Genomic DNA, 20,132 nt, shown 5'->3' on the forward strand with positions numbered 1-20,132 from the left:
TATGTTGAATTTTGCATACTATGTGGGATAGGGTACCCGCAACACACATTATAAGGATATTGCAGCTCACAAAGCAGAGAGTCTTCTGACCAAATACAGAAACCAAGTTGAAGGCGGACTTCCTTTATTTGTTTACAGAACTCTGAAGCAACTTCCAATATCCTTTATACGTGTTGGGCTGAGTATTGTATTCCTTCTAAGACACGCTCACCCCAGCAACCACTGTAATATTGCGTCTATTCCTCATGCTTCCATCCTGTAATGTAGTGAACACAAATATTTTCCGCTAAGTAAAAATTCATTGAAACGCCTGGTTTTTCATCATCATTTTTGTTCTATTCAGAAACAAAGTATTTAAAACGGAGATTACAAAGCAATACATTAATGATCAAGACATGGAGAGCATCACATCATCTAAGAGAAAACATGCAATCTTTCAAGGAAGAAGAGATAAATCATCTAAAATTTCACTCTACCAGTAAGAAGTGGGGTGGACTCTAAATTATCCAATCAACACATACTGACTGAAAAGTAATAATATAATTCTCTCTGATTTTAATTCATAAAATCAAAACTCCTATTTAATTAAATGAAGATATTGATTAAGATCATTCATTTAAATAAATCAAGCACATTCAAAATAGATACTGCCATCATTGCCCCCTCTGAAGTCCCCGGTTTAGGAAATACTGATGCTCTGCAGAAGATTGGATCCCATTTTCAATTATATGATGCAAAATAGATTTCCTCCAAGCTTTACAGTACAGTGGGCATTCTGAGAGAAAAAGCTTCTCATCTTAAACTGTTTGGCAAAAGTAATGCCTGTCCGATGAATTTACTGACCATTTTGAAGGAAAAAAGGCCAGCCGGAAAATGTCAAGTCTGAATTTAGCAAAGAACTTTCTCTTCCTTGGATCAACCAGCCACCTAAGACATTGTGCCTCATTACAAGTCCGGTGGTAACCCTACAGGTGGGTTGCCGCCGGACTTGCAAGATTTACCGGCACCTGGCTTGCCGATAACGCCGGGGGATTACAACCCCGGCGTTCCGGTAAGTCAGGCGCCGGTACTTGTAAATCCCCATTTCCATTTGAGTCCCATAGGACTCAATGGGAATGGGGACCACAGAAGCACCGGCACCGTTAATAACAGTGCAGGTGCTTCAATGAAACTCTGTGGACAGGTGTCGTTCCGCCTGGCAGGCCTGCCACGGTACCCGCCCCAGAGTCGTACTGTGCCGGTCCGATAACAGTGCCGGTACGCTTACCGGCACCGTTGTTACCGGACCGGCATAGTTATGAGGCCCATTGTTTGCTGCCCTAGTTATTATTTTTTTTATTTTTATTTTTTAAACTTCTGTTAATTAGTAAATATTTTTACACAAAACCATATCGGATAACATACATAATTGTAATAAGACATTTCACGAACCAGGTCCCATGACCTCCCCCCACCCCTAGTACCTATGTGGAAATCGTGTCCATTGTCCTTCATTGCCAGCTGTTGTATATGTCGCTGTGTCTTAGTATAGAGGTGTCGATTCCTGGCACAATCCCCACAGTCCCCTAGTTTTGCCTTCTCCCTCCTTCCCAACTTTGAACTGTTCCTACTACTACTGCTAATACTGCTCGGATTCGGACTGTAGGTTATTGTTAAAGTACTCATGACATTTGAATTGTATGGTTGTGGTAGCTTCATGCCTAACATGATGGGTATCTGGTATGGGATGTGGTATGCAGGATTTACTAAAAGTCTGCAGGCAAGGCTGAGGCTGTGTGTTGTTGGGATAGGGCCGCTGTGATTGCAATATCACCAGCCCTCATGTGTGGTTGGCTCCATGGGAGTGGGACAAACAGGTCCCAGAGTTTGTGTGTCAGTGCCGCCTTGGCGGGATTCGTTCTTTTAAGTGCGCTCCTCTACAGAGAGCAACTCTTGGCCAACATGGAGGATAATTGTGATTTGGTGGGTGGCACTGCTATTTTTTCCAGTTGATTACTAGTAGTTTGCGAGCTGCAAATATCAGTGTTCATAACTTTGCATGCCAAAGGATCTGTGTGCCAATCTTTATAGTTGGCCCCGAAAAGCATATCTCCCGGGGTCATTGTTATATCAGCGTCTGGAAGGTGGGTAGTTGTCTGTCCTTGCACCGTTTGCCAGTATTGTTTAATCATTGGGCACTACCATAACATGTGCCGCATAGTACCAATCTCTGCACACACGCACCAACATATTGGGGAGGGTGTCGAGCCCATTTTGTGCATTCTAGACGGGGTGTAATGGAGGCGTTGGAAGATTTCTTTTTTTTTTTTTACTGGATTTCTCTATTTTTTATGTTTAGTGAGGTCCCAGGTATGGCTTCGAAGTATTGGTATAAATCTCCCGTCTCGATTATAGTGCCAAGGTCGAGTGTCCATGACTCCGCAGGGGTGGAGTTCCTCCCCACGTTATTTGGGATGGCCATGGAATAGAACGTACGGAGGCGTGAGTGGGTTCCTACACGCTGCTATAGCTCCAGCTCGCAGGGGGCTGGGAGAGCTTGTCTGGAGACTTCCATGGTGTAGCAAGTTATCCCGGCACAAATTGTGCCATCCTGCAGCCACTGCCCTGCGTGTAGGTCCAGTAGTCTGCCGTGTGATACTGGAAATGCATTGGAGGGACAGGGCCTCCCTGTCCTAGTCCTGTAGTCCCTTTTTATGTGTGTTCTTTATTGTTTTCTGCCCAGGAGTCCATGTCTTCCTATTTTTCATTTGGTGTACAGACCCTTGCGATACCCTTATGGCACCCATAGGTGGAGGTACAACCCTGTGCCCCTAGTGTATGTTTCTGGACGCCTGTGTCTGGCCCACAGAGCAGAGTATGGGCTGGTAGCAGCTCCATGCTGAATTTGACAGGTGCTCAGAGTATCCTCCATTTTGGGATACCCAGGCCCTGCCATTGGAATCAGTTCATTCCTGATAGGAAACAAGATGGCTCCTGTGGCCTCTCGCATTCTGTTGCCTGTTACCTTGTTTTTCCCGAAGTCCTGGGAAGCCCTGCCTCTGTCCCTTCCCCCTGACTGGTGTTGGGTGGAAGTTCCATATATGGTATTGTGGGAAAGTCCAGGCCAGACTGGCTGGAGCCTTCCCAGTGACTGATTGTTGTGGGTACAAAGTTGCGGATGGTCCGTTGCAACACTTGTTCGGCCAGCTGGAGCGGGGAGATTTTCGAACACTGTTGGATCTGGAGGACGCCTATTTTCACATCTATATCCACATCTTAGTTGGAAGGCTTTGCCTTTTTTTTGTCCTTTCCATTTTTTAAGCGCAAGCCAAGGGCAACGCCATCTAAGTGCTAAGAACGGCGTGGTCTGCTAAAAAAAACTCCAAAATCCAAACATATTTTAGCTGATACAGAATCTATAAAAGGTGCATCTACAGGACTTTCCTAAATAGTAAATGATCATCAATACTGCGCAGGCAGCAGGGCTAAAGTCGAGGGTACACGCGGGTGGACTCAGTCCCCCCCAGCTAAAATGGGAAACATTAAACCGTTGAAATTACAAATTAATGCCAACCTGAGGGATCAAACTGCAGTCATTAGGTTTGCCAGCTGGAAACTTCACCACTGCTCTACATAACCTGATGGAAAATAGCAAATAACTAAAGGTGAAATGTCCCATTTTGGTACTACATGTTCCATGGAAAGAATTTGCATTGGTTCTTGGAATTTAAAACATGCACACCTTTTAATGTTTTCAAAAACACTATTTGAAGAAAATATCCTCTCTCGGTTTGTGTGTGTTGTGATTTTATGAAAGGCAAATGCCATACGTCCTGTGCAATTTGGGTGGTTATGCGAAGCAAATTTAATGAAATGTGCATATTCCACCTAGATATGCACATTTCTAGCAACATCACATCCCATTGCGTTTGTTGATGAGTCCCCCCACTTTTATTTTTTGGACCTGGCCCCTGGCAGGCAGTTTGTAAGTCTTTTCCACAAACCATGCACGAGAGTTGAAAAGGCATGGCCAACTATCCAAGTTCTTCGGAACCGGTGGACTATCAAGAGCATCTGGGATTCAAATCGAAGACGCCTGGCGGGACCATACGGAATAAGGTTAGTATGTAGGTACTCAGCCCCATGCTGGTGTACAGCCCAGTGGGTAATGTAAGGAACTCATGGTTGCAACTGTAAAGACAGACACAAGTGATCACTGGTTAAGGGTGTTTATTAAACTGTATGCAGGTTGGGAAAAACGCCTAATCTAAACCTAAATCTAAGATGGGAGCAAGCAAGGACCATCAAATGAAAATAAGGCAGTCCTAATGGTGTTGTGTCAAATAAAAAGGGCCTTTACTAAGAAACCTATTGCCAAACCCTACAACTAATACAAAAAGGGTGTGGGATGGTTTTCAAGAAAAGAAAGAAGTGTTCACTAATAATATGCCCGGATGCTGTAGCTCGGGTCTCCCTTCCCCACATTTTGTGCATGGGGTAAGATGGGATCTTGGAGCACAGCACACACTCGAGCTTTCCCAGCATGAGTCGACAATTCCACTTGCAGCTATCGGGGCAGTCGATGGCCAAGTCTTGTTTCTCTTGAAAGTCTCTCGCCTTCGTATTCAATAACAAAATAAAGTTCCTTCAACAAAATGAGTTTGTTTCCTGGTTTCACTTAGGGTGCTGATTGTTCACCCCTGTGTCCCCCTCTTCTGGGAGCTGACCCTTCACAGATCGTATGCCATAAATAAATATTTATTTTTATTTATAAACATTTTATTAGTTTGTTACAAACTTTTAAAATTAAATGTAACATACTGAATAACATTTCATACCTCTCATTTAACTCAGAAATGTTTCCTTAATACATTCTAAACCTTTGTAATGATCACTTCGTTCCTTTTACTGATTGATAACTGTGCTCGCTAGGAGCTCAGATATTTGATCCAAGTACATGGTTAGTGCAAATGTCAACTTGGTGTCTGATCCATTGCAACATAGTTCACACCATTCTGCTCTATTTAATGACTGTCTTTTTTCTATGATGGTACCCAGGTGTCTCGTTCTCAGTGATCTTAGAGCATTACAGAACAATGTTATGTGTTTTGTTTATGCTCTCTTGTTGCAGAATTTACACCCGTTATCCTTGAAGAGATTGCATTTTCGTATTTCCAGGATATCCTTTGTTGTTAGTAAATTGAAGAGAAATTTCATGTATAACATTCAATGATGTTTATTTGGATACTTCTCCAAGTATTTCGGTAATGTGTTCATCGCTTTTTCTTCATGGCATATGTTTTGCACCAGTTTATATTTGGATCTTTGATCTGAGGCAGCTGCCCAATCTCTGAGCCATAGTTTTTGCTTTACTGCATCTGGGTTGCACTGTAGCAGGGCCTTGTTTGTGTGGAGCTCTGACAAAATTTGCTCACAGCGTTCAAACCATTCTTTCAGTATGGGTTCATTTCTAGTACCATTGTGTTGTTGAAGGATGGTGAATGGCGGAAGTATATCATCTACCACTATTTTTCTATATAGAGAGAGCATATTCCATATCACTCTGGCATTGATCGACATCAGCCCCAGTTCGTATCTTGTGCTAATTTTCGGGACGCCTCTAGGTAGGTGCAAGATTACTCTCCAAAAGTGTACTCCAGAGGGTCCCATACTATCCAGTCGCATCCCAGGGCACAGTCTGCTCCATGAATTAGAGCAGGTACCACCTTATGTTTGTAAAAGCCTAAAAGAGCACTCATTGAAAATGTAAATTATCCGTCCTTGTGCTGTTAATTGTTTATTTTTTGCTTTGATGCTTTCGACCCAGGGTGCATCATTAGTACTAGAGTTTATTCTGATTCCCAAGTATCTTGTTGATTCCACACTCTTTAGTATTTATTTTCACAAAACACCATTGAAACTTGTTTTTGTTGTTTCTGGACTTTCCGTTTAGGTTCTGTAATATTAGAATTTCTGATTTTGCAGCATTGATGTTCAGGCCAATATTTTTCAAGCAGATGTAATTTGCGTTGTAAACCGATTGGTGTCACGTCTAGCAGCACGAGATCATCCACGTACACCATCCATCCCAGATGTTCACTGTGGATCTTTGGCAGCAAATCATTGGTGCTACCTAACGTCTCTCCGATATCAGATATGAAAAGGTTAAATAACAAGGATGCTAATGGGCATCCTTGTTTAACCCCTCTGAATGTTTTGATCAGCGCTGATAGTGTGCCAACTTGATCAAGCCGTATTTAGATTTCAGTGGAGTTCTTTAATTGCCATGATAAGACCTATTGGGCACTTCCAATAACAGTTCTTTCACTTAATAGACTTTGGTTGATGGCTTCACCCCTGGATCTCCCTCGTTCGGACTTTCCCTCTCAGCTGTTGGCCTCGCTCCACCGGGTTCACTATGGCTTTCAATAAATCTTCCTTTCACTTACAAATCTTTGTCTTTTTAAACGGTTCCAGTGGTCATCCCTCGGTCCGATTCACCTTTGTCAACGCACTGTTTCTTGGGACTTCAGACTTTGCCCCCTTCTTGTCAGCATCCCTTTCGGGTTCACTCTTGCCAACTTCACCTTTGCATTTACTTTCAATGTTTATGGGGTTCACTTCCATTGCTTTCTCATGTGGCGGGATTCACTTCCCTTACTTTCTTTATAGTTCTTAGGTCAAAGGCTTTTGACTTTACTGGAATTTTGCTTGACCTTCTGTATGACCCCTTTGACCTATCTTGGCGGCTCTCCTACGGCCTTCTGGTATCTGTAGTTTTACTCAGATGGGGATCGACCAGAGTTTCTCGGAGCAGCAGCCATGTGGTTCCGGCCCCCTTCTGCAGCTGGTCTCCCCTTTACAATCTTACAGTTCTATGAACTTCTCTCACTTTGCCACTCTCATTCACCACAGCCCGGTTCTTATCGGTTCTCCCTTTGACTCACCGGCTGTGATGAATCACTTGGCTTTCCTTGTAGCTGGAGTCAAGGCCGGTACCAGGGTAGCAGCTGTCTCCCTCGCTCCGGTTTATCAGCGTTGACATGCTGCCTGTACCCTTGACATCTGCTGCAACACACTTGGGCTATTGTCTTTGGTTTTACGATTCCTTTTGCTTAGGTTTCGCTGTTTTTTGTCGAAAAGGGCAAGGTCGTGTCTGTCATCATCCACCTCTCGATGTTTGCCGCCTTTCTCCTCCTCTTGAACTGCCGGGTCTGGGTAGCTCTGCTCTCTTGCTCCATCTTTTATCCCTGTGGGGAAGGGAAAGGGCTATCAGGTGAGTGTGATTCTGATCAATTGGTTGACTTTGCCTGACTCTTGTATTGGGACATGTCAGGTAAACTGCTCTGGTGTTAGTCCATTCTCTTGTGTGTTGTGGAAGTGTTTGTGTCAGAAAATGGGGAGTGGGAGGGGCAGTGGTTTTGAATGTCCTACGTGGTAGGATGGGGAAAAGGTGTTAAAAGAAGGGGGATACTGCGTCTTACTCGTCAGTGTCCCACTCCTCGAGGACCCCCCATCCAGATGATCCTCCCTCACTGGTCCACCCCCAGGAACTGGATCCAATAGCGATGGCCGTGTCCTGGCCACCTGGATGACGGATCCCCGGGGACTAGCTAGGGAGTCACCTTCAGATTTCTCATAGTAATGCATAGAGTCTTAAAGGCATGGTCTAGTAAAACATTTTATTTAAAAAATAGATAGGCAACATAAAAAAAAATACTAGCATTCTCTTTTTTAAAACTTCCTATGTAAAATTTTGAGCTATTCAAGCTCAAAATTCGCAAAAGGAAGCACATGGGCGCATCCATTTTGTGAAATGGATGCCCCGCCTGTGCTGGCTTTTGTTTTTGCGGCACTAATGAAGGAAAAGCCAGGCAGCTGTAGTAAACAAAAGCTACCGCTGGGTGGCTTTCCCTTCATTAGTGCTGTACGCGGAGGACGGGGACCGGAGACCAGAGCAGGAAAGCTGCAGCTGAATCTCGGTAAGTGCTATTTATTTTTTAAAAAAAATAAGCACTAGCTGTGTTTTTTTTTCTAAGTTTTCCGGGCTGGAGCAGCCCGGAAAACTTAGAAATAAAACCGCAGCTTTAAAAACATTGTATTTATGTTTGCGGTCGCTTGTGAAGCGACGGCAAACATAAATACAACGTTATTGTGTTGGAAAACGCTGCGGTTTTTCTTTCCAAGTTTCTCAGGCTCCTCCGGCTTGGGGAGCACCGGAGACCCAAAGTGAAAGCCACAGCAGGCAGAAACACAACGCGGTTGTGTTTACATGCCGCGTAGTGTTTCTGCCTACAGCCGATTTCCCATTTGGGGCTCTCGGGCTCCCCACGGGGAGCCCGAGAGCCCCAAATGGGAAAGCAGATTCAGGCAGAAACAACGCGGTTGTTTTCCGCAATGCTGCGTTGTTTCTGCCTGAATCTGCTTTCCCATTTGGGGCTCTCGGGCTCCCTGTGGGGAGCTCGAGAGCCCCAAATGGGAAAGCAGATTCAGGCAGAAACACAACGCGGTTGTGTTGGAAAACGCTGCAGTTTTTCTTTCCGAGCCTGAGAAACTTGGAAAGAAAAACCGCAGCGTTTTCCAACATAATAGCAGAAACTGCAGTCTGAGGGTCAGAAAAGCCGGTTGGCCTAAATGGAGGCTATTGGAGTAATCGATGGCCCCGAGTATTGAAGCGGCAACTACCTCAGTGCAAGACTCCGGGGGGAGAAAAGGCAAAAAGTCTTCCTCAATATTTTTAACTTAATAAACCCAAAATTGCAGACTTTAATACCCAGACTTTTTACCGAGTTAACGTAGAGTGGGCATGGACCCAGTAACACTGGCCAGAAGTCATCGGTCCAGTATGCCTATGATTCAATGTCACCGGTCACCTTTCTGCTTGAAGTCGGCCCAGAGTGTTTTTACAAAGTGCCTGGCCCTGGTTGCGGCACATCTTCGTCTACAAGGCATCCACGTATACCCCTACCTGGACGACTGGCTGGTGCGTTCACGCTCTGGCAGGCAAACACACATTGAAGACCATGCGTCTGCTGACGGAGTTGGGGTTCTCCATAAACTAGCCAAAGTCTTGCTTGATGCCATCTCGGGACACGCTGTTTCTAGGTGCCCTGACTCAACACAGTGAAATGTTTGGCAACGCCATTGGAGGAGAGGATGAGAGCCATACAAGGCAAGGTACATAGTTTGTCGTTGGTCCAGACGGCAATAGTTCGGTCCATGAAGTCGCTGTTGGGCATGATGTCCTCCTGCATGATCCTCATTCGCCTGTGCAGACTTCACATGAGACCTCTCCAGGAGTTCCTGGATGCGAGGTGGATGCAGGTGTCGGGGAATTTTGCAGAAAAGATCTTGCTCAACGAGGAGTTCTGTCAGGCTCCTCCTTACCAGGAGATGGTCACCACGGACGCTTCTCTAGAGAGATGGGGGGGCCCATACCGGACAGTTGCATGCCAGAGGCCTCTGGTAAACAGAGAAGGACCTCCACATCAACGTCTTTGAACTTTGGGCTGTATTCTGGGCCTTTTCTCCTGCCATTGAAGGGCAAGGTGGTGAGGATCTTCGCAGACACCACCACCACCATGTTTTACATCTGGAAACCGGGGGGAGGGGGAACCTGCTCACCGGCGCTTTCAAGGGAGGCCCAGAACCTGTGGCAATGGGCCGTTCGTCAAGGCGTGTTCCTCATCCCGTTAAACCTAGCAGGAGTCAAGAACACCATTGCAGACTCGCTCAGCAGGGAGTTGCGTTCTTGCCACGAGCGGGAACTTGACCAGGTGGATTTTCTGTTCAGCAAATGTGTTCAGCCCCAGATTGATCTCTTTGGGGCGGTAGTGAACACCAAGGGCCAAAGGTTCGCCAGAGGTTCCCTCAGCCGAGGAGCATAGAAGACCCGTTCTTGTTCCCGTGGGAGGGACGGTTCCTGTACGCCTTCCCTGTTTCCACTCCCCTTACGTGTGATCAACACACTCAGACAGTACCACTGCAGGATAATAGTCGCCCCCAGCATGGCTGAGGCAGATCTGGTATCCGGACTTGCGTCTGACAAGTGGCCCCGTCCATCAAGCTACTGCTGTCCCTAGACCTTCTCGCCAGAGAAGGGGGGGGGGCGATTCTGCCTCACGACCCGGAGTCTCTGAACCAGAGGGCATGGCTCCTGCAGCCCTAGAGTTTGGAGGATATGATTTACCCACAGAATGTCAGGGCATCCTGGCCAGGGCTGGAGCCTTATCAACGTTGAAGTGCTATGGACATAAATGGAAACGCTTCTCTGTGTGGTGCTGGACTCAGATTACCCCTCTGCTTGTCACAGCTCTGCAGCTTCTACCATACTTGATTTCCTTGGCCAAAGCAGGGCTGGCTCATGCCTCTATCAAGGTGCATCTCGCTGCCATATCCAGGTGCACCAGGTCCCCGGGCAGACCTTTGCTGTGGTCTCACAGGCTTGTCAAGGAGTTCCTCAAGGGACTCTTCAGACATTTCCCACTGGGGAAGGCACCTGCCCCTGCTTGGGAGCTCAGTGCTGTGCTAACTAAGCTCATGGGAGTGCTCTTCAAACCTATGCATCAGGCCCCACTGAAGTTTCTCTCGTGGAAGACAGCTTTCCTCGTGGCTATCACCTCAGCCAGGCGCGTCGGGGAGATTCAGGCACTGTCTTGCTTGTCTTTACACGCTTCAAAGGTGGTATTGCGTACACACCCAACCTTTATGCCAAAGGTACTGTCGGAATTCTACCTCAACGTACCTTTGGTGTTACCCGTCTTCTTTTCTGATCAGTCGTTGCCACTGGAAAGGGCTTTGCTCATGTCTTGAAGTTCTACGTGGCACAAATGAAGAATCTTTTGAAGACTTTTCAGTTGTTCGTCAGCATTGGTCCTGTAAATCAAGGAAAGGCCTTGTTGAAGGCTTCCATCTTCAGGTGGCTCTCCGGCTGCATCATGCACTGTCACTGATTGGCTAGCAGGCCACTGCCAGACTGACACAGAGCCCAATCCACCAGAGCCATTACAGCAATGACAGCGATTCTCTCTGGTGTGCCCCTGCTTGACATCTGCAGAGCTGCTACGTGGAGGTGCACGCACACCTTCATGAGGGTCTGCATCGACAGGGATTCCAGGGAGGAGTCCTGAGTCGACCAAGCAGTGCTATGCTCCTTGATTGCTTGAGGTGAGTCTGTTGTAGAGGTGAGTGTTTATTGCTTCTGTTGAGCCTTGCCACCTCCTGTGATTGTGTATATGTACTGCTGTGTAATCGTTATTCATGAGCATGTGAATCCATGCCAGACCCCATGCTGAAGAAGGTCTAAGTTACTTACCTGTAACTATTTTTCTCCAGCATGGGTCTGACATGGATTCTTGTGAACCCTCCCTCATTCCCTTCTGTTGCTATTCTTGGTTCATACTGGCACTTTACGTGGTTACCAAATCTGAAGCTGACCACCCGCGGTGGAGCTTAGGGAGAGGACTGTCATTGGATGGGGGCAGTATGACCCAGAGGACAGTGATTGGTTTATAGGAGAAATACAGTTTGAAAGTGAAACTGTTTTTCTTTTGCAGAGGATTCCCAGCCTGACGACTGGTAATATTCATGAGCATGTGAATCCATGCTAGACCCATGCTGGAGAACAATAGTTACAGGCAGTGCTCGAAGTGTACGAAAAGAAGTAGTGGAGCTATGTTCCCTACTGATCTGCACCACTCCCCGCAAACCCCATTGCCACATCCCCTCCCATGCACAATATAAACCCCCAAACGCATGCACCTATAGTTTAAGGGAATATTCAGTGCACTGCACTAAAAGTGGAAGTTTCAACTGCTTCCTACACTTTTATTTTGAAACGAAATCATTCCGGAACGGTTTCTTTTTTAAATAAAAGTATAGGAGTGGTAAAACTAAATTAAAAGAAGTAGAGGAGCACCGCTCCCGCCCACTTCGACCACTGGTTACAGGTAAGTAACTTAAACCATATCGACTGGCAGCAGTCAGTTCCCTGTTTCCCCTCATTTGACTAATCGTTGGCTTGGGCAATTTCAGAATGGTTTCCATTCATGAGTATGTGGTTTATCTAGTTTATTTATTTCATTTATTGGGTATTTATAAGGCGCCTATACACAATTTGTTTCGAAGCGCAAAAAGACCAGAGGGTGCGGCAGCAGGGAGGACAAAACAAAAATGATCCTACTAGGCATGCCTTGTTGTGACATTCGGATTGTGCAAGTGCAGGAAAGGGAAGTAGAGGGGAGGGGATCTGGAGGGGGGGAGGGGAGTGCCGGTCAGGGCGGAAGGGCCCGTAAGAAAAAGCGAGTGCCGGGGAGGCCAGATGGACAGAGCCAGGGGAGGCAGAGAGTGCAGGGTAAGGAAGGTCCACGAGCTAAGTGAGAGGTGGGCTGGAAGGGCTACACAGGAGTAGGCCCAGCCAGGCTTGTGCGGGGGGAGGGAAGGGGCAAGAAGGGCAAGTGCAGGTTTGAGGGGGTTGCAGGGGGAGGAGGAAGTCAACTGCAGTGGTAGAGTGGTCTAGGGGCGGGGGACAGTTGCCCTGTAGGACTCTGGAGGAAGCAGATAGCAGTTAAGTTGCAGGTGGGGACATTAGCAAGGGAGGCGGAGAGGGAAGGAAGAAGAGAAAAGGAAGGTCTTGAGAACCTTCTGGAACTTGAGGAGATCCAGCTCAAGACTGAGAGGGGCAGGGAGGCTATTCCAGAGGGAGGCACCTGCGGAGGAGAGATCTACCCTCCACTCTCTGCTTGGAGAAGAGTCTGATCTGCAGAGAGTTAGATCTAGACGACCGAAGGGCTGGAGCAGGAAGGTATTTAGGGAGAGAGAGTTTGATGTAGCACGGTCCCAGACGGTCTTGAACTTGATCCTTGCAGCAACCGGGAGCCAGTGGAGAGATTTTAGGGCTGGAGAGATGCAGTCCCTGGGCTTGAGGCCAAGGATAAGTCTTGCAGTCCTGTTCTGGATTAGTTGAAGGGGGCGAATGGATGAGTAGGGCAGATTGAGGAAGAAGCTGTTGCTGTAGTCCAGCCTGGAGAGGACCAGAGTTCAGATTGTGGGAGGGAAAGAGAGAGCAGGGGTACCAATGAGAAGGATGTCAGTCTTACTGGCATTAAGGCAGAGCTCGTTAGCAGTGCACCTTTCTTGAATAGCAGACAGGCAGGGAATCGGGAATGAGAGAGGAAGAGGAGAAGGCAGAGGAGGGAAGCATTACGGAGAGCTGTCTGTCATCCACATTACACTGAAGTTAGGAGAGAAGATGGAGATCAAATGGACTAGAGGGGCTAGGTAGATGTTGAAAAGCCAAGGCGAGAGGATAGAGCCCTGATGGACACCGCAGGTGGAGAATGAAATGGTGGAGAGAAAAGGGCCCAGTTGAACCTTGAAAGGTCGTTTGTGGGAGGCAGGTCCACGTATGCTGGGCCCCAGAATGAGTGAAGGCGAATAAATATAGACTTTGTAGGTGCATGGGGATTTAGAAGAAGGCAGAACATTAACCAACAATGGGAAAGCATGTGGCTGTTGGTGTAATCCATAATAGTTGTTAAGGCAGATTTTCAATTTTTGGGGTTTCCACTGCTACCTTTTAAGGCCCTCCAATGTCGGCTTTTTTCATTTTTTCTTCTGGATCATGGACTTCTTTTTGATGGCCAGAGGGGCTTCTCATGAACTGTGTGGCTGCCGCTGTCCAGAAGGGGTTTGAGGCCTCAACACACCACCAAATCTTCAGCTGAGGACACTCCAGAGTGTATCAAACCGTTATCCCTGTTCTGGGATTGTTTGTTGCTTTGCTGCCTTCAGCTTTTGTCCATTGATCCTCTGGGAGGCACCCTCGCTGGTTCCCACCTTCCTATAGTCTGTCATTTAATGCTTGAAGGTCGACATTTTGGCCTTTGTTCTTTTCCTTGGCCGTCAGTCACTGGCTCAGGGTGCATGCCTCTGGGTACCGAACCCTGAAAACTAAGAAAGAAGACCTGTACTTAAATGGTTTCATGCTTCTGGAGCCACTTTAAGCAAAATCAACCTTTGTGAGTACTCACCTGTGGGGCCTAGGGTGGCACATTTATTCGAGATACTCACCCTCAGTGGTCCCTCCCCTCTGGTTCATCGTTGAAATTCTTTGGAGGCAAGTCTTTATAGCCTTTCCCATAGACGTCTGTTAGGGGATTTCTCTGCAGTGCCGCATCTTTCTCTGGGGCTTCTGATTTGTCCATTGTTTTCTGTAACTTATTTGCTGACTTTTCTAGTCTTTCCTCCGGTTGTTTGCTGCACCTCGGAGGTAGAACTGACTTGTCTCCATTAAAGCTGAAGGCCAGTTGCCTTTCCTTCCATTATTTCTTATGGACCTTTCAACATGCTCTGGAACACGCCTCAATTCACTCTGGGGGTACTTACCTGCCCCTGGATATTTATCATGTACCCACAAGGGGACCAGTGAGCTCTCGGCCAAAAATTATAATTTCAGTACTTACTTGTGATTTTTAATGGATCTTGTGAATTTCTCAAATGATGCATGTAGTTTAACATTTAACATGTAGTTTAACATTGTAGCTAATTCTGGCAATGCTATAAATATTTTTCCCTGAAATGTATTGCTAAGGTGACTGTTGCCAACATGTTTTTTTTAATTCTTGGAAGCCTTTGTCTATGGTTTGAAAATGTTTCCTACCCTTTATGGCTGTGATTATAATGTGTGCATTTGTAGTATTTGTACTACTACATCCTATGTCAAAATTAATGTGGAGTGTTGTTGTAGGCCTTAGGATTTGTACAATGCTTTTGCTATTGGTAAAAATGGCTGGGTCCCTTTGTCTACCCCTACCTACATATGTGAGGTGCTGACCACCAGGTCTAGGTCCTTCCATGTATACAAAGGCGGGGGTCTTTAGGACACTGTACTGATTTGTGCAGGCCCCTAGGGGTCCCTACCTGTATTTTATGCTTTGTGGTGACCTTGTTCTTCTCATCTCCTGTTAATTTATGTTGAGTGATTCACTGTGTAGTGGGCCCAGGTACAGAGTGGGTAATGGGGGGGTCCTTTTTAGAAGTTTCCTGTTTAAAAAAAAATGCTGTTAATATTTTTTATACTATTTATTATACCTTACACACCAAATTGACCTGATCGATTTCTATGTGTGAATTAATAAAGTATATAATTTTCCAGTATTTGTGTGGTCTGTGTTCTGGAGATTGTACCCTTGAGTCAACCTGCTTTCCCTACCTGAGAGTTGGGTCTCACCACTCTGTCCATGTTACTTATCCTAAGAGAAGTTTCACTTCCCTTTCTTGCCAGATTCATTCGCCTGCCTTTTACGGTCAGTTGTTGTAACATCAACAGAGGGTGGTTCAAAAACTGCCTTAACAATAGGATAAAATCTAGATTTTTTAATGATTGGAAAGGTGAGTTCCTGTCTTTAAAATCTGGATTTCTTAATTGGTAATACTCTGAATATTGGCTCTTGGTAGGGACAATAATCCCTTGGTCTAGCAATGATTTCATGATTTAATCACTATTGAAATACCATCCTCTGCTTCTGGCTTCAAAGGATACTGACGCTTTCAAGGCAATGGCTTATTGCAGCCTACCTGAATATTTACTGGTGCAGCTTTCCATATCATTCCCACCTCATTTGCATGCTGCAACCAACTCTTTTGGCACTCTCAATAACAAGTAGTCCAAATCTGGCTGCCTCCCCTCATCCTTCTGCTATCTTTCAGTCTCCGACTGCAACATTACTATTACTTCATGCTCATTAGAGATATTTAAGAACATTTTCACCCGGAGTGCAATAAATAGTAATGTGCAATTTACTTAACAAATCATGCCCCAATGCATTTACCGGTGACTATGGGCTTAAGAAGAATCCATACTTGTCCAAAATTGGCGCAATGGACATGGTTGGCATCTGCAACATGGAATTAACTCCTGGATTATTGGAAATAACTGCAGCTCATACAGTGTCAGATGAGGGTGGCACACTTGGCAAAGCCCTACATTTAATCACTCATCGATTTGCTGCTGTACTTACTATACAAGGCCCATTTTTTTCCATTTATTGTGCATTCTATAAATGTATCCTCTTTATAACTTTTAATCAAAATTTGTATATAATTTTCCCCTTGGATTTCCTAGCCATTGTGTTATTGCTTAGTTTATTGCTATCACAAATGAAAATGGAGGGGCTCTGAGCACAGCTCTTTCCTGCCTCGTTACATCTGATTTTGCTGAATACTTGTCTGTTAAAGTTTCTACCCTTCATTCTTCGATCTCATCTTCCACCTCCTTTGTATCTTCAGTTTCTTGTCCACTCTTTTCACTAATTTCCACATTCTTCCTTCTTACAGACCCAGGCATCTCCTTGCTTCTTGCTAAAACTAATCCTACCTCTGCTCCCTCAGATTGCCTCCCCTCTTAACTCATCTCTTCTGTCTAACCACTTCTTATTCCATTTCTTACTGCTCTCTTTGACTCTTCCCTATCTAGCACAAGCTTTCCTACTTCCTTTAAACATGCTTACATTATACCTATTCTGGAAAAAACATCCCTTGATCTTCTCCCTGCTAGTTTTCCTCCAATCTCACTTGTACCTTTCTTCTCTGAGCTTTTAGAGCCTATCTTTCACACACAGGTCTCCCCTCATGTCAATGCACTTCTCCCCCCTCCGACCTGTCGTCTGACCATGTCACTCCACTGAGACTTACCTTCTTGATGTTTCTAATTCTCTCCTCACTGCATGCTATTCCAAGCTTTCCTCTCCTCTTATACTTTGGGATCTCTCTTCCACATTTGATACTGTTGATCACTATATCCTCTACTCTTTATCATCTTCATTTTCAGGGTTCTGTTCTGGAATGGTTTTGCTCCTATCTTTAGCCTTGCATTTGTTTGGTCTCTTGACTTGGTCAATCCCCTTCTACTTTTCCTCTCACTTATGGTGTACTTCAAGGCTCTGTCTTAGGTCCCTCTCTTCATACTATCCAGCTGGCCTCAATTACCTTTTCTTTTGGAGTCTCCTGTAATATTTATGCGGATGCCTCCAAGATCTTTCTAGTCCTCTCTTCCTTCACCCCTGCATTGCAATCTACTCGTTCCTCATGCCTTCTTGCTATACAATCATGGATGGCAGCTCATTATCTTTATCTGAATCCTTCTAAAACACAGGTTATCTTTTTCCTGCCTCCACTAATCCCCAGCCCCCCTATCCATTTCCTTTCCTGCTTCCTCTGTTGTACCTTCTTCTGCCGCCCGTAACGTGGACATGATTCTTTTTACTCCTCCCTATCCTTTTCTGCACACACTTCGGTCATTTCATGATCCTGTTGCTTTCAGCTTTATAACATCCGTAAGTCTCGTAAATTTAGCATCACTCAATCCACTAGACCCCTACTTTCCTCTCTTGTATTTTCCCGTTTTTTCTATTTTTTTTTGTATTTTTCTTTTCATCCTGCTTGCAAACCTGCCCCTCTCTGCTCAATTTATAATTCTTCTCTTTACCTACTTCTTCATCTTCTTCCTCATGAATCTATCTCCCCTGCTCTTCTTTCCCTCTGCTGCTTTTTTATACTCCCACTTATTGATCAATGTTCTTTGTATTGCTTTTAAATGTTTTTATGGTTGTTATGCACATGTATAGAGCACAACATTCACCCAGAGGCATCTTGGCGCTAACCCAACAGATAATAGCCAGAGACAGCAGAAACCTAAGAACTAGAACAGGAAGGTCATCAAAGAGCTACAGAAGGACAAATGGTTCTCAGTAGCCCATAAAGCAAACTGGAGCGAGTTCCATGCCTTTACTGCTTCTACAGAGAACGCCCACCAACGTATACAAGAGCGCTTCATACGAGGGACCTGGATGGTCAGGCTTGAGTGAGAGAAAAGCGTTCTACGATGAACATATGGACAGAATTAAGCTCTGAGATATTCAGCCCCTAGCTTGCAGAAAGCCCTTTGCACAATGCACAGGGATTTAAATAGACCGCTTCTCGATAGGAAGCCAGTGTAACTGTCAGAGGATCGGTGACATATGTGTGCCGAAGGGGGGATGCAACACAACTCTGGCTGCCATATTCTGTAGGAGCTGAAGACTGTGAATTAAATGGGTGTGCTGAGCCAAATAGAGTGCGTTGTATTAATCGATCCCGCTCATGACCAGGGAAGACATCACAGGGGCATGAAAATGTGAGGCAATATAAGGGAGGACCCTTCAGAGGGTTCTCACTTTAAGAAGCCCAACTTGCAGGGCAGACAGAAGCCACCTGATCTTTTATCGATAGAGAGGCTGAGAATCTGATGGACTAAGTCTTTCACTGTTAATACAGGGAGTGGACAAGGCCCAAGCACAGGAGGCAAAAAACCTGGTGTCCAAAAAGCGAGGGGAAGTGCAGAGCTCACAACCAGTACTTTTTTTGTCTTTGTGTCGTCCAACCTGAGCCAGTTTTCGGCCATCCAACCTCCCACGGCCTCCAAGCAACCCCTAAGCCACGCAGCCTTATCGGCCAAGACATATCAAGCCGTTAATGAGTCCGACAAGCGGCTTGATGGAAACGTTGAACAGGATGGGAAACAAAGTGGAACCCTGATGGACTGCGCAAGTCAGAGTGACTGGTTTAGAGCAGAAAGGAGAAAGGAAGGTGGACTGTGTGCAACCAGAAAGAAAAGAGGAAAACCAGGCAAGCTCCTGGTCGGATAGACCTGCTCGGGACAGCCGAGTGATTAGAGTGGTGTGGTCAACAGTGTCAAAAGGAGCTGACAGGTCTAACTAAATGAAAGCACCCACACCACCCGATCCACAAGGCGGGCACGATCGTCAACCACCGAGACAAGTACAGATTCTGTACCCCGGTCAGGTCGAAAGCCAGAATGAAAAGTATTGAAAAAGCCAGGACTCAAAGGAGCCAAGTAAAGGAGAAATCAAAGATTCAATATCTGTCTTTCTACTTTTCCTTCTGCTTTCACACAGGCAATTATTCCTTTTCAGACAAAACTTACGGCTAATCCTCTTCTTTTTTCAAACTTTTGTCCCATATCTCTTTTACCTTTTCTATCTAAGCTTCTAGAGCGCCTTGTTTATTCACAAATTTCAATGTTTGTTTCTGATCTATCCCTTCTTCCCCCCCACTCAGTCTGGCTTTCGCCCCTGTCACTCCACTGAGACAGCTTGATCTTTGTGCTTATCTCCTTTCTCACAGCCCGCTATTCGAGACACTCTTCTTCTTCTGTTCTTATTCTTCTTGACTTATCTGCAGCTTTTGACACAGTGGATCACTCCTTGCTTCTGGACTCTCTTTCCTCTTTTGGCCTTCGGGGTTCTACCGTGGTTTTCTTCTTATTTATCTAATCAAACTTTTTCTGTTTCTTGGGGTGACAACACGTCTGCACCTCTGTCCCTTGATCACAGTGTTCCTCAAGGGTCAGTTCTGGGTCATTTTCAATTCTCCTTATATACTTCACTACTTGCTCCTATAATCTCCTCTTTTGGACTATCACATCACTTCTATGCTGATGATACTCAGCTCTTTCTCGTCTTTCACTCCTGATATTGATCACACTTTCATCATGTCTTTCTGCCATCCAATCTTGGATGGCCTCTCATTTTCTTCCTTTAAATGCAGGAAAGACTGAGGTCTTATTCTTTCCTGCTAACACTCTCCCTCCACATCCCCCTCCTTTGTCCATTTCTTTTTCTCCCTCTACTCTATCCATTTCTCCCACTCCATGTAACCTTGGTCTTCACTTCGATTCTAACCTTTCTTTTGCCTACCATAGTTCTCTGAATTCTAGCTCCTGTCGCTTTCATCTTTAAAATATTTGCAGAGTCCGTCCCTTCCTCACTTTTCATGCTACGAAAAATCTTGTTTCCTCACTAATTTGTTCTTGCTTATTTTATTTTTCTGTTACGCTCTTTGGCCTTCCCTGCTCACGTCTAGCTCCTCTTAAATCAATCTATCACTCTTCTATTCGATTACTTTGTCTTCTTTCCTATCGGGACTCGAACTTCTCTTGGTTGGCTACCCTTCCATTCTCAACTTAAATTTCACTTTCTTTTAGTTTTTAAATCTCTTTATGGGCTCACTCCTGGCTACCTTGCTTCTCTTCTCTTTCGATACTCCCTCTCGCACTCTCCGTTCTTCCTGTCTTTTCAAGTTGAATGTTCCTCGCC

At 45.5% G+C, this 20,132-nt stretch overlaps 1 protein-coding gene across 1 annotated transcript in view; it reads left to right on the forward strand.

Moving 5' to 3' along the window:
* The window catches only part of VWA3A (von Willebrand factor A domain containing 3A), a 2,090,411-nt gene that overhangs the window by 321,710 nt on the left and 1,748,569 nt on the right, over nt 1-20,132 (forward strand). The window lies entirely within an intron of this gene.

Source organism: Ambystoma mexicanum, chromosome 2p (genome assembly GCF_040938575.1).
Source record: "Ambystoma mexicanum isolate Mex_15411 chromosome 2p, UKY_AmexF1_1, whole genome shotgun sequence".
In the NCBI taxonomy this organism is placed as follows: domain Eukaryota; kingdom Metazoa; phylum Chordata; class Amphibia; order Caudata; family Ambystomatidae; genus Ambystoma; species Ambystoma mexicanum.